The sequence below is a fragment of the Rattus norvegicus genome, chromosome X (assembly GCF_021556685.1).
Source record: "Rattus norvegicus strain SHRSP/BbbUtx chromosome X, alternate assembly SHRSP_T2T, whole genome shotgun sequence".
Taxonomy (NCBI): domain Eukaryota; kingdom Metazoa; phylum Chordata; class Mammalia; order Rodentia; family Muridae; genus Rattus; species Rattus norvegicus.
The window spans coordinates 117,706,346-117,717,185 of NC_141554.1; the positions used below are offsets into that span (position 1 = coordinate 117,706,346).

At 42.5% G+C, this 10,840-nt stretch overlaps 1 protein-coding gene across 6 annotated transcripts in view; it reads right to left on the reverse strand.

Annotated features, from left to right (window-relative positions):
• The window catches only part of Amot (angiomotin), a 58,804-nt gene extending 48,617 nt beyond the window's left edge, over window positions 1–10,187 (reverse strand). For 3 of the 6 annotated variants that reach the window (NM_001432883.1, NM_001432882.1, NM_001432880.1), the window contains exons 1-2: window positions 9,806–10,187; window positions 1,548–1,611 (exon numbers count right to left, since the gene is read on the reverse strand). The gene's annotated coding sequence lies outside the window, so the exon portion shown is untranslated. Of the gene's footprint in view, window positions 1–1,547; window positions 1,612–7,770; window positions 7,812–9,805 lie in introns of all 6 variants that reach the window. The other 3 variants (XM_087599347.1, NM_001432881.1, XM_087599346.1) reach the window with 2 other exon arrangements.
• Between the last annotated feature and the right edge of the window lie 653 nt (window positions 10,188–10,840).

Consider the following 10,840-nt stretch of genomic DNA (forward strand, 5'->3'; position numbering starts at 1 on the left):
GGGGACACTGGGAGGCTACAGCTGAGAGAATCAGTGTAGGACCTCAGTGGCTTTGGTAATGGCCGAGAGTGGAATGTGGGCTCCCTGAGGAATCTAGCTTGCATGCACTTGCCCCAAATTGCCACTTGGCCAAGAAGCTAATTAGCAAAAACATCAGATGGGTGAGAACAGGTTCATGGCCTGTAATGGCTCATATCATCTTTCATTTTTGCCCTTGGAAAAAGATCTGACAGTCAGCTTGAAGACATTCAGTTCTAGTGACCCAGCCTGCTACATTCTGAGAATGGAATTTGTGAGTTTTGACATCTTCATCTTCAACCTACTCGAATGCGCATGTTGCTGTGTAAAACTGAATGTACACAAGCAAGGAGTCTGTGTGCATGCCTCTATTTGGAGCCTCAGTGAAAGTAGCACTTTAAAAAGGTGACCTGATTTAATAAAATATGAGTGAGTGCCACCTGTTTAAGGGTCAATGTGACAGAAACTTCGGGTAGTGAAAGCAGCAGCCAGAGTTGTCCCTGGCTTCTGAAGAAAAGACACGATGGTCATTTCTTTTCTTCTGTTCTTTTCCAGAACACTCAGAAAAGTGTTGTTCAGCTTTCTCTCTCCTCCTTCAAAGATCTGAACTAATTCTTCTCCAGTTCTTCCCTGCACTGAATTCTTCTCAATATAGGAAATAAATTCTGTTCCCTTTATGTTGCTATTGTACTTTGTATATAATTTAATTTAGCACCAATCATAGTGTATTTTCACCAACATTTAGTGAGCATTTACTATAGATAAGTGTTTAGCTTTAGCTTATAATAAGTAAACATTGGAGTAGGAAAAAAAATCCAAAACCAATCAGAGCCCGGGCATCAGGAGCTCCTGGAAAAGATAATATAATATTTCTGTAGAGCACAGAGCTGTGGTCTATATCTCTAATAATGCAGAAGGGGAAAAATCTCTGAGCTCTGTAGAAGGCCCTGAATTTGTGAATCCACATGATTTCCAAGACATACTAAAATATATCTTCAGAAGTCATTGGTATATGGTTAATTGATAAAGTCATAAGAGAGAGTTGGGGCATACAGAGGAGAAACAGAGTTCACCAGGGCTGACAGAGATGGACCCCAGAAGAAAATGATCATTCGAGCATCAGGTACATTGTAACTGTGAAACTAATTTCTTTATAAGTAAAGTAAACTCTCCGGTCCTTTCCTCTATATAACTTCAATGAAGAAGACTTTGCTTCAGGGATGGAAGTCCCCAGGAGTAATGTGGAGACATAAAAGAAGGTAATTTTCCTCCTTTGTGCTTCTAAAGTGTCCAAGCAGAAAACTGAGCCAGAAACAGAAGACAAGTGTAACTTGCTAGGATATGAGATCATTGAGGCCATGGGACGGGTGTATACGATTTCTATCCCAGAATGTAAAATATGAACTCATGCATTCAATGTGCCTGATATGTGCATAAAGTAAATGATGATTTTCCAAAGATTTGGATAGAAGCGAAGCTAAAATAGAAGAAAAGGAAGGGAAGACATAGAATGTTAACATGATTATTACCTTTTGCTTCTCGGCCTTCTTTCTAAGGAATCGGTTCTTTCACTCCTACTGGTTCTCTCAGCAACTGTGGATGGAAATAAAGGCAGATGTGATTAACTCCACTTTACAACAAGAGAAATATGAGTCCAGAACAGATAGCTAATATTAATTCACTCGATCAATCTTTCACTCTTGTCTACCAGTAGGATTGGGATCAGAACCAAATCTTGCGACTTCCTATCCTATGTAGGTAAAGACATAAACCTCCCATACTTTCCTTGTCTGGCTTTCAAGAAGACAGTTCCTAACAGAATTGTTTTAATTAAATATAAATTTTAATGTAAAAAAAGAGAGAAACTCATTCAAAAAGCCAAATCACACTCAACACTTCAACAGTATGTCTAAGTGTGTTCCACCTACAAGAAAAGATTTAAGACCTTTCCCCAAGCTAACACAGGTATGACTGGCTTCATTTAACTCTCATGGGGTGTTCCACTGACATAGTTCAGAGTCCCCCATTTTGTGATATGACTTTGGGAAGGAGCCCCATTTGCCTGGAGTCAGGTTTTCATGTCTGAGCGAGGCTCAGGTGCCCACTGCAGGTGTGGCTTCACCCAGCAGGTGCATGGACAAGAGCCAATGTTTCATATCGTCATGCCAAAGAACCTGAGTCACTCTCCCAAGACACAGACAGCCCCTCCTCCCACTGCTGACCTGCAAGCACCAGAAACCCAGTTTGACTGGGTTGATTGATAGAGCTGAATTTAGATCTTGCCTTCTCAAAATACTTAAGATCAGTTATGCCACATGCCATATAGCCAAAGTAACCGCCCCAGTAAGAGACACTAAAGCAGGCATAGCCCATGGGGAAAAATGCACCAGGGACTATGTATAAAGAATGACCATCTCCTACAAATTATGGAGGGAAATGAGGCTCAAAATAGACTTCTATTTTATCCCTCTACAGAACCTCTAGTCTTCTGAAGATGGTCCTGAAATCTCAGAAACCAACGTTTATTTCCCTAAAGAGGTGAAGCAAAATAGAAACTATAGGAAGCATATGTTCTTAAGGTTATTACCGCCATAACCTGTCCCCTTCACACTACTAACAGAGCAAAGTGCTTAGCCTGGTCATAGAAACAACCAGGCGAGAAAATTTGCCAAAGTTCCCTACACAATCCTAACCAGCACCTTCGGGCAAAAAGAATCTCTAGGGGGTGAAACAGGTCATCAATATTTTTCTTAGCTCCAAATACTATTTGCTTGGGAAAATAATTTGCCTTTCTCAATCTGGACCCACCTCCCTCCTGTCCCCAACACATATGCATGTATTAAGGCAAACACTCACACGCACACAGAGGGGGGAGGGTGACAGAGAGAAGACAATCATACAAGAAGGGAAAATAAAATAAAACGGTGTGGCATGATAAGCCACAGGATTTCCCCAATTCAGAACAGAGAACTCCCATTCGTAAGCTATGGCTCACAGTCCACAACCCAAAGTAAGGGACTGAAACAAAGATCTGAACTGAAAACCCAAACGGAACAGAGGAAATTCTATGTCTTCAGGACTGGCGATCTAAATGCCTTTCCCCCTCTGTGATATTTTTTCATCTTAGTTTGCTATCACATGAGGAAGCATGTCACTAATTCAATGCAAACTCATGCCCCCTTGAAAACAACTAAAATGAGTAAAGGAGGCGCTAATTAGCTTCCTAATAGGGAAGGCTTTAATTGAACTTTTCTATAACAACCTTCATCAAAGTTTCCAGGACAACTTCATAAAAGATGTCAAGTCTGGCCCGTATTTGTATTGCCTTAAAATACTTCTCAATACACAGAAACAGAAAGCTGATTTCTCTCCAATGCTGTTAACACTCAGGCCACTGCATTTTCTGATGTCAGCAATCCCCTCCCCACAAATATTCCAAGTATGCACCACCATCCTTCTCCTTTCAATTATGTGGTTTCTCTGCTCTTTTCCTGATTGAGACCAGGCCTCCAAGATAATGAGAAGCATGTGTTGGGGAAGAAAAAAACCGGTCCTAAAAAATACATACATCAGTTTCATCTGCATCATACTTGGGGGGGGGGGCAATCACTTGTTCCTAATCAAAGGTATCAAAATGTGAAGTTTACTAAGGGACATTATAAGATCAGCATCATTGTGTAAAGATGATCAGTTATTGTAATTAAAGCATCACCAATAAATATAAGGGAGATAGCACCCCCATCCACTCTCTCTAACTTGACCACATTTATATTTAATGTTATCTTAATGTTGCCTTTAGGGGTATTTAAATTCTGACATATACATGGAAATGAGCCACGAATTGTACAGCAAGCATAAATATTCCATCATTAATAAAAACCAGCTGTGCACAAAACACTACAAGAGCCGGGTTTTAGTCACTGGCTATTAGTATTATTTGTCACAGGCAAATATTACTCAAAACTTTTCTCCCTGCAAACACAGACCCATCGACCTTTGCTTCACTTGAACATTTGTAGGTACTTTCAAGAATTCACTGGTCACTTGGGTGCCTTCCAACTAATGTCTCTTTCTCAAACTGTTTTTCCTCACCCCGACAGTCACCACTATCCTCTTCATTCTTACCTCAGCCTATCACAGAATATGAAAATATTTTAATTGTTTTTGGAAAAGGTTAGAGGGTCAATAACACAAATGTAGGGTCAATCTTAATTATAGTCAGTAAGGCAATAGGGCACCAAAGGGCACTGTATGTTATAAGAGAGCAAAAGCTCATTAAACACGAACACCTGCTCAGGACCCTATAATAAGCCGTCTCTGCCATCATACAAACACCTTTCATCCAATGACCTCAAAGCATGTGCCCAATATGAAGCATGCCTAAACACCTCTGTGAAGTCTTAATATCCTCGCTTCCCAGAAGGGTAACTGAAGCTTAGAGCAGCTAATTCAGCTATCCTTGGTCACATGGCAAGTCAGTGAGGGGCTGGGTGGAGAATCCCATATCCTCGCTTCAAGTCACACAGACTAATGCCATTTCAGGCAGCCAGAAAAGGAGTGACAGTGGCTTCACAAATGTCAACTAAATTTGCAGGGAGAGAGAGAGAGAGAGAGAGAGAGAGAGAGAGAGAGAGAGAGAGAGAGAGAGAGAGAGAGAGATTGATTTGCATTAGAAACTATTACCAAACAAATAGACCCACCTGCATTTCCCTCTCAGGAGCACAAAGTATGAAGCATATATTCCTGTATTTCATTTGGAAATGTCTACATGCCAGAGACTTAGGTTTTAGTATTTCTATTTTGGCTAGAGAAATTTCATTGAATTTGTGCAGAAATATTATTAATTTACCAGACATCAAAAATTAGACATTACACACAGACTATATTTTATTAAAGGGAAGTTAAAGGTTTAAGAAACTTAAGATTCACTATGTACTAAAGTTCTCAGATAAAAGAACCCTTTGTGTGTGGACCACACTACTATACCTGTGTGCTGTGTATTAGTCCATTGCCTACAAAAATCATCTCCTCCCTGGTTCTTTTTTCCCCAGTCTGGCAAACATTACTTTTGAAGCTATCAATCAAGCATATCTAGGCCTGCCTCCTTCCCCCTGCCTCATTTTGGGTCCTTTGCAGTTCATCTGAATGGACACTATCTTAATGAAATATCAATGATGCAGCAATTTAAAAATAATGTCCAATCAATTAGATAAGTAAACACTGGGTTCTGGTTTGGTTTGTCTTCATGTGGAAGAGTGGAAGAGGAGACCACAAGAGTAGTATTAACAGGGGCTGGAGAGATGGCTCAGTGGTTAAGAGCACTGATGGCTCTTCCAGAGGTCCTGAGTTCAAATGCCAGCCACCACATGGTGGCTCACAAGCATCTGTAATGAGATCTGATGCCCTCTTCTGGTGTGTCCGAAGACAGCTACACTGTACTTACATATAATAAATAAATCTTTAAATTTTTTTTAAAAAAAGAACAGTATTAATAGGCTTGCTACATATATAAACCACCTCTAAGTCAGACAATGATTAAAGCTCACTGAAACCTATGTGCTTCCTGGCACACCAGGAGCAATGCACAAGAGAATCTTGGCATGGAGTCATTGGTACATACTCCACTATTCTATACCAGTTTACAAAGCTTTGTCTCCGACAAACTCCTATTGAAAAGCAACATTACCTACTCTCACGACCCAAAGTAAGGAAGATTCACATGCGTAGAGGGACCAGGATTCTTGAAGTTTCATAGAGCCTCTTTGGCTTATTATCTGATACTACTAAAAAATAAAGCACACTTCTGTACATACGTTATTACAACTGATCCCTCAACCCACCCCTACACACAGGATTGTCATAACTGTTACACCTCACTCTCATAGCAATCCTTCAAAGGCAGACCACGTAAATGAGGCCTCAAAAGACATGCATAAACTTTTGAAAATTGACTATCAAAACCACTCTGTCCAATCTCCACAATTGACAGTGGAGGAAACATGCCTAAAGCCCAGGTTCCCCTCACTAGTGGCCTTACCCAGAAAGCCTATTATAGATTCTTATATGTAAAATGGTATTGGGGATCGTTGTTTGCTAAAATAAAAAATAATCTAGGTCCTTGTGTTAGTCAAACATGATAAATGGAAACAAAATAGTTTACCAAAATGAGGTGGACATTCAGAATCTGCAAAGTTAGATTTGTCTCTAGAAAGTAATGCTAAATCCTTTCTACAAGCCTGTGTGGGCTACTTCTAAGGTGGCCAGGATTATTACAACCCAGAATGATATAGACAATTAACTCGATCCCATATAACAAAAGACTCCAAAACCCCAACAACAGCCTCATTTAGTTCAAGAAATAATCAACACAGCAAATGTTAATGTAGTCTTTTATGCAATAAGTATGTTCCCGAGAAAGCCCAGATATAGTGAGGTTGGTTTTTTTTTTTTTAACCTATCAAGCAATGGTTTAAAGACACTAACTAAGAAAGCTAGTTCTGTTCAAGAACTTTTGCTTTTATAAGGCAAATGACATTCTACTTTCTTTTCTTTCTTTTTTCTTTTTTGTTCAGATTGTGTGTGTTGTATATGGAAGGGGCAACTTCCTTAAAAAGGGTCAGAAGCCCACCATGGAGGCGAGTGCTTCAGTATCCCAGCCTGTTTAATACCCCCTTAGTTCCTGCAGCTAAATTCTAACCTTTGACTTGGGGGTGGAAACCTAGATTTTGGACCAAAGTCCACAAAAGGCGAGAAGGAAAGAAAAGTAAGTAATGCTAAAGACAACACATCATAGTAAAACACTAACAAAAATTCCTGGGGACAGGAAATCAATAGATCACGATTCTAAACAAATTGGTTTAGTCCCCAGCTAATTAACTTGTCATGCCGATCTCTAAACCCACTGAATCTATGGGAGAAAGAGGTGATGTAATAGGAGATTTGGAAACATTTACCATCCTAAAAGGCTAGGCCCCGACCACACACACCTCTCTCCACCCCTTTCAGTGGGTTTAAGCTGGGCTTAATGGGTGCAAAGGACAATTTCTACCAGACAGTCCTGAAGAATAGACTGTTCTCATGCATTCCAAATGTTCAGTCTCCATGGAGGAGGCTACCTGGCCACAAGCATTTCCCAAGAAGGAATATATCCTCTATTCCTCCTCACTGGTAACACTGCCTCTGTCCCAAACAAAACAAAACTGCTAACCATCCTGAGAACTTGGTGTGTGTGTGTGGGGGGTGATTTTCTGGGATAAAAGAAAAGAAATGTTAAGAGGGGAGCAGGAGAGTGTGAGAAACTCCTCTTGTCTCCAAATGGAAAATAAGCCTAAAAAACTGGATCAAAAGAAGAAGAGAGTTGGGGGGAAGGGCTGCTTAATTACAAAGACACCCTTTTAAAGAAGGCACAGGCCCTGGGAGAGAGCTCTTAGGAGAGGCCCAGAAGCAGATGTACCCACTTAGAATGCTGGCAACTCAGTGGGACCTCAAAGTCAAAGTACCCATCCCTCTATCTTCCTACTACTCCATTCTCAAAAGCTTTCGAAAGTCCTTGTCACTCTATACAAAAGTAGAGGAAAATGGACCTCCAAAAATGCCTTAGTTATGCATTAGTCTACTAAACTTTGCTTCATAAATTAAAAAAATACATTTGATTGTCCCAATCTCAATGACAAATATGAATTGCGAAAATCTCTTTCTAAACTTTATTTTTTGTCAAGTAAAAGGGATTCAGGATGTCCATGTAAAACTTACTTTAAGTACAGGTGGAGTTACAGGATTACTTTGTACCTAGGCTGTGAATTAAAAAGAAAATTAACTTTCAATTTAACAGAGACACAAACTTTTCCAAAGTACAAAGGAACTTAAACTAAAGTATGATGTAGCGCCAGAAAGGGCCCATAAACGACACCAGGCAAACCCATACCGAATAGCTGGGACCTGAGTTATCTTCCGTAAATAGATGTAACTACACTACAACCACCTGGCTATTAAAATGTCCCAGGCCCGTTTTAAAATGTAGTGTGGTCCGGCCAGCTTTTCCCTCCCAGCTGATCTGAAACATGATAGCCTTTAAAATCGTCACTATGTAACACTGTAGCATTCCTTCTCTACCTTCCTGGCCACCCCTGATGCCCTGCCTGCATCTTCCGCAGCCCCCTGTTAAAAATCAACCAAAGATTTTATGTAAATATGTAAATTATTTATTCTCTAAAGAATAAGCAACAGCTTCCGGACATTTTGGGAACAAGTCTTTCAACCCAACTAGTATAAAGCCTGTGGCACTTACTTGCCCAAGTGAAGAGAAGTAGGAGACAGGTAAAAATTTATCCTGTGTCCAAAATGCCATTTCAGACTTTTCTTAGCTATTGAAGGAGGGTACTAAAAGGTCTGAGGTAGTTTCCCAAAGCTGGCCTGAGGAAGAGGTTTCACAAGGCCAACCCAAGAAGAGTTACATATATCCTTAGCCCTTCATCGTTAAAGATTACAGTTGATTATCTTTCTCTCTAAATGAGAGGAAAAAAGTTCTAAGTTTTCAATTGTCTCCCCACATCTGGAGGTGAGGGGCAGTACTGAAAAGGCTTTTTCAAATCTATCCCTTTCATCTTTCATTAATTTGTATTTAGTCCCTTGCTGTAAATTATTCGCCTATTATGATTTATTAGAGGCAATCACCAGAGACTGCTTGCGGTCTATAAAATCTGTCATTCTCCCTCCTCCTTCTCCTTCTCCTCATCTTCATCTATCTTCATCTATCTATGAAGATGGTATTGCTGTTGATGAACAAAAGTACAGTGGCCGGGGCTTGGACCTTAAACCAGCCACCTTCGTGATGTTTCAACCACTTATTAAAATCTTCTGACCTTTTGAAGCAAATAACGGCAATCTCCGCCTCCGGAGTCTCACTACCACTACCACTACACATGCGTCCATAAAGCGAATAGTTGTGTGGTACATTACTTCCACATTTTAAAACTTGAAGAATTCGTGGCCTTGGGTCAGGGAGGGTGAGCTCCCAACCCAAGTAAGCACCTAGGAGAAAGCCATCTAGCTCTCTGAGATAAGGGTAATTCCTCAAGCAGGACTGAAGGTAGAGCCCAGAGTCCCCCTAACTTAGTTACTGGACTGAAGTTAGACTCCAGAGTCCCTAACTTAGTTGCGGGGCTGAAGTTGGACTCCGGAGTCCCTAACTTAGTTGCGGGGCTGAAGTTGGACTCCGGAGTCCCTAACTTAGTTGCGGGGCTGAAGTTGGACTCCGGAGTTCCTAACTTAGTTGCTGGACTGAAGTTGGACTCCGGAGTCCCTAACTTAGTTGCTGGACTGAAGTTAGACTCCGGAGTCCCTAACTTGGTTGCAGGAGTGAAGATAGATCCCGGAGTCCCTAACTTAGTCGCTGCGGGACTGAAGTTAGACTCCGGAGTCCCAATTAATTGCAGGACTGAAGGTAGACCTCCTCGGAGTCCCTAACTTAGTTAAGTCCTTAGTTCCTTAAGCGATCAAATCTGTAGGAACCTACAAGAGCCCAGGGAGGAAGTAAAGTAGCACCAAGCAATGGTACCCCTCCAGCATCTCCTCCTAAAAGTAGGACAGGAACCAATACTTTTAAACTGCGTTAAATAAACTTCTTGCACATCTCAGAAAACTCAAGGCCAACGGCAAAAATAGTAGAACATACAGGCGACCCCACAGGCACATACAAAAACCTACTCACAAATAAGGACGTGATCAAGTTCACAGCACTACAGATTACTGCCCCAGTTCCCCGCAAAAGTAAGGACGCTTCTCCTACCTCTGAAAGCAATGAAGATAAGGTGAGGACTCTCGGTCTGCAGCCTCAAGCGGTTTTGGTCCCGGGCCGGAGGCCAGGGATGGGTTGGGAGGAAGCCCCAGGTCCCGGCTACTCCCAACCTCGCTGCTCCCTCCGGTCTCTCCTTGGTGGCAGTGGACGAGCAGGATACCGGGCCGGAGGGTGGAGCAGCGGATGGTGAGAAGCGAGATAGGCTGGAGGTGGTGGTAGTGGGGGAAGGCGAGGAGAACTAAGGGAAGGGACGAAAGAGAAGGGAGACGGAGGGGTGATTTCAGGGGTCTACCAGCGAACGCAGCCCGAAAGCTCCTCGGAAGGAAGGGGCGTGACTGCGATGAAGGCAGCTCCTGAGAGAAGGATGAGAGGTAGAAGCAGGGGAGGCACGGTGGCTTTTCTTCTGGCGGTGAGCAGCTAGGACCGCCCACAAGAAGGGGGGCTGGAAGATGGGATGGGCCGGGCCGAGGGCGGGGCCAGCAGGGCGGGAGGCAGGGGGGGGTGGAGGCCCGCTGGACTCTGGCGAAGGGGAGGAGGCGGCGCCCCAGGAGGTCAGGCGGCCTTCAGGCGGGGAACTTTCAAACAATTGATCTGCTACGTTGGCTAAGATCAGGAGTCTGGGAGAGATCTGGGATAACGCGCAGGCTCTCCAGTCCTCCCACGCGGCGGACTCTACTCCGTGATGGTAGTTCCGATAGTGTGTACAGGAATTAAAGCGGGAGAAGAAAGAAAGGCACCGGGTTTGATTTTTTGGTTTTGGACATTTGGTTGATTGGTTGGATTTTTCTTGTTCAAAGACTTCAATAATCTATGGCAGCAGAGTAGCAGAGACGCGTGGGAGAGTCAGCACAGCTCCCAGCCCCAGGGCGGGAGGAAGAAAAAATCATAGAAATGCATTTAAAAACAAAAACAAAAAACAGCACGGAGCCAAAGCTTCCCAAAATTCAAGAACAGCTTTCCTTCGTTTTTACCCCCTTTGTTTCCTTTGACCACCTAAGGCAAAACCAACAAAATGCCCCTTTTTCT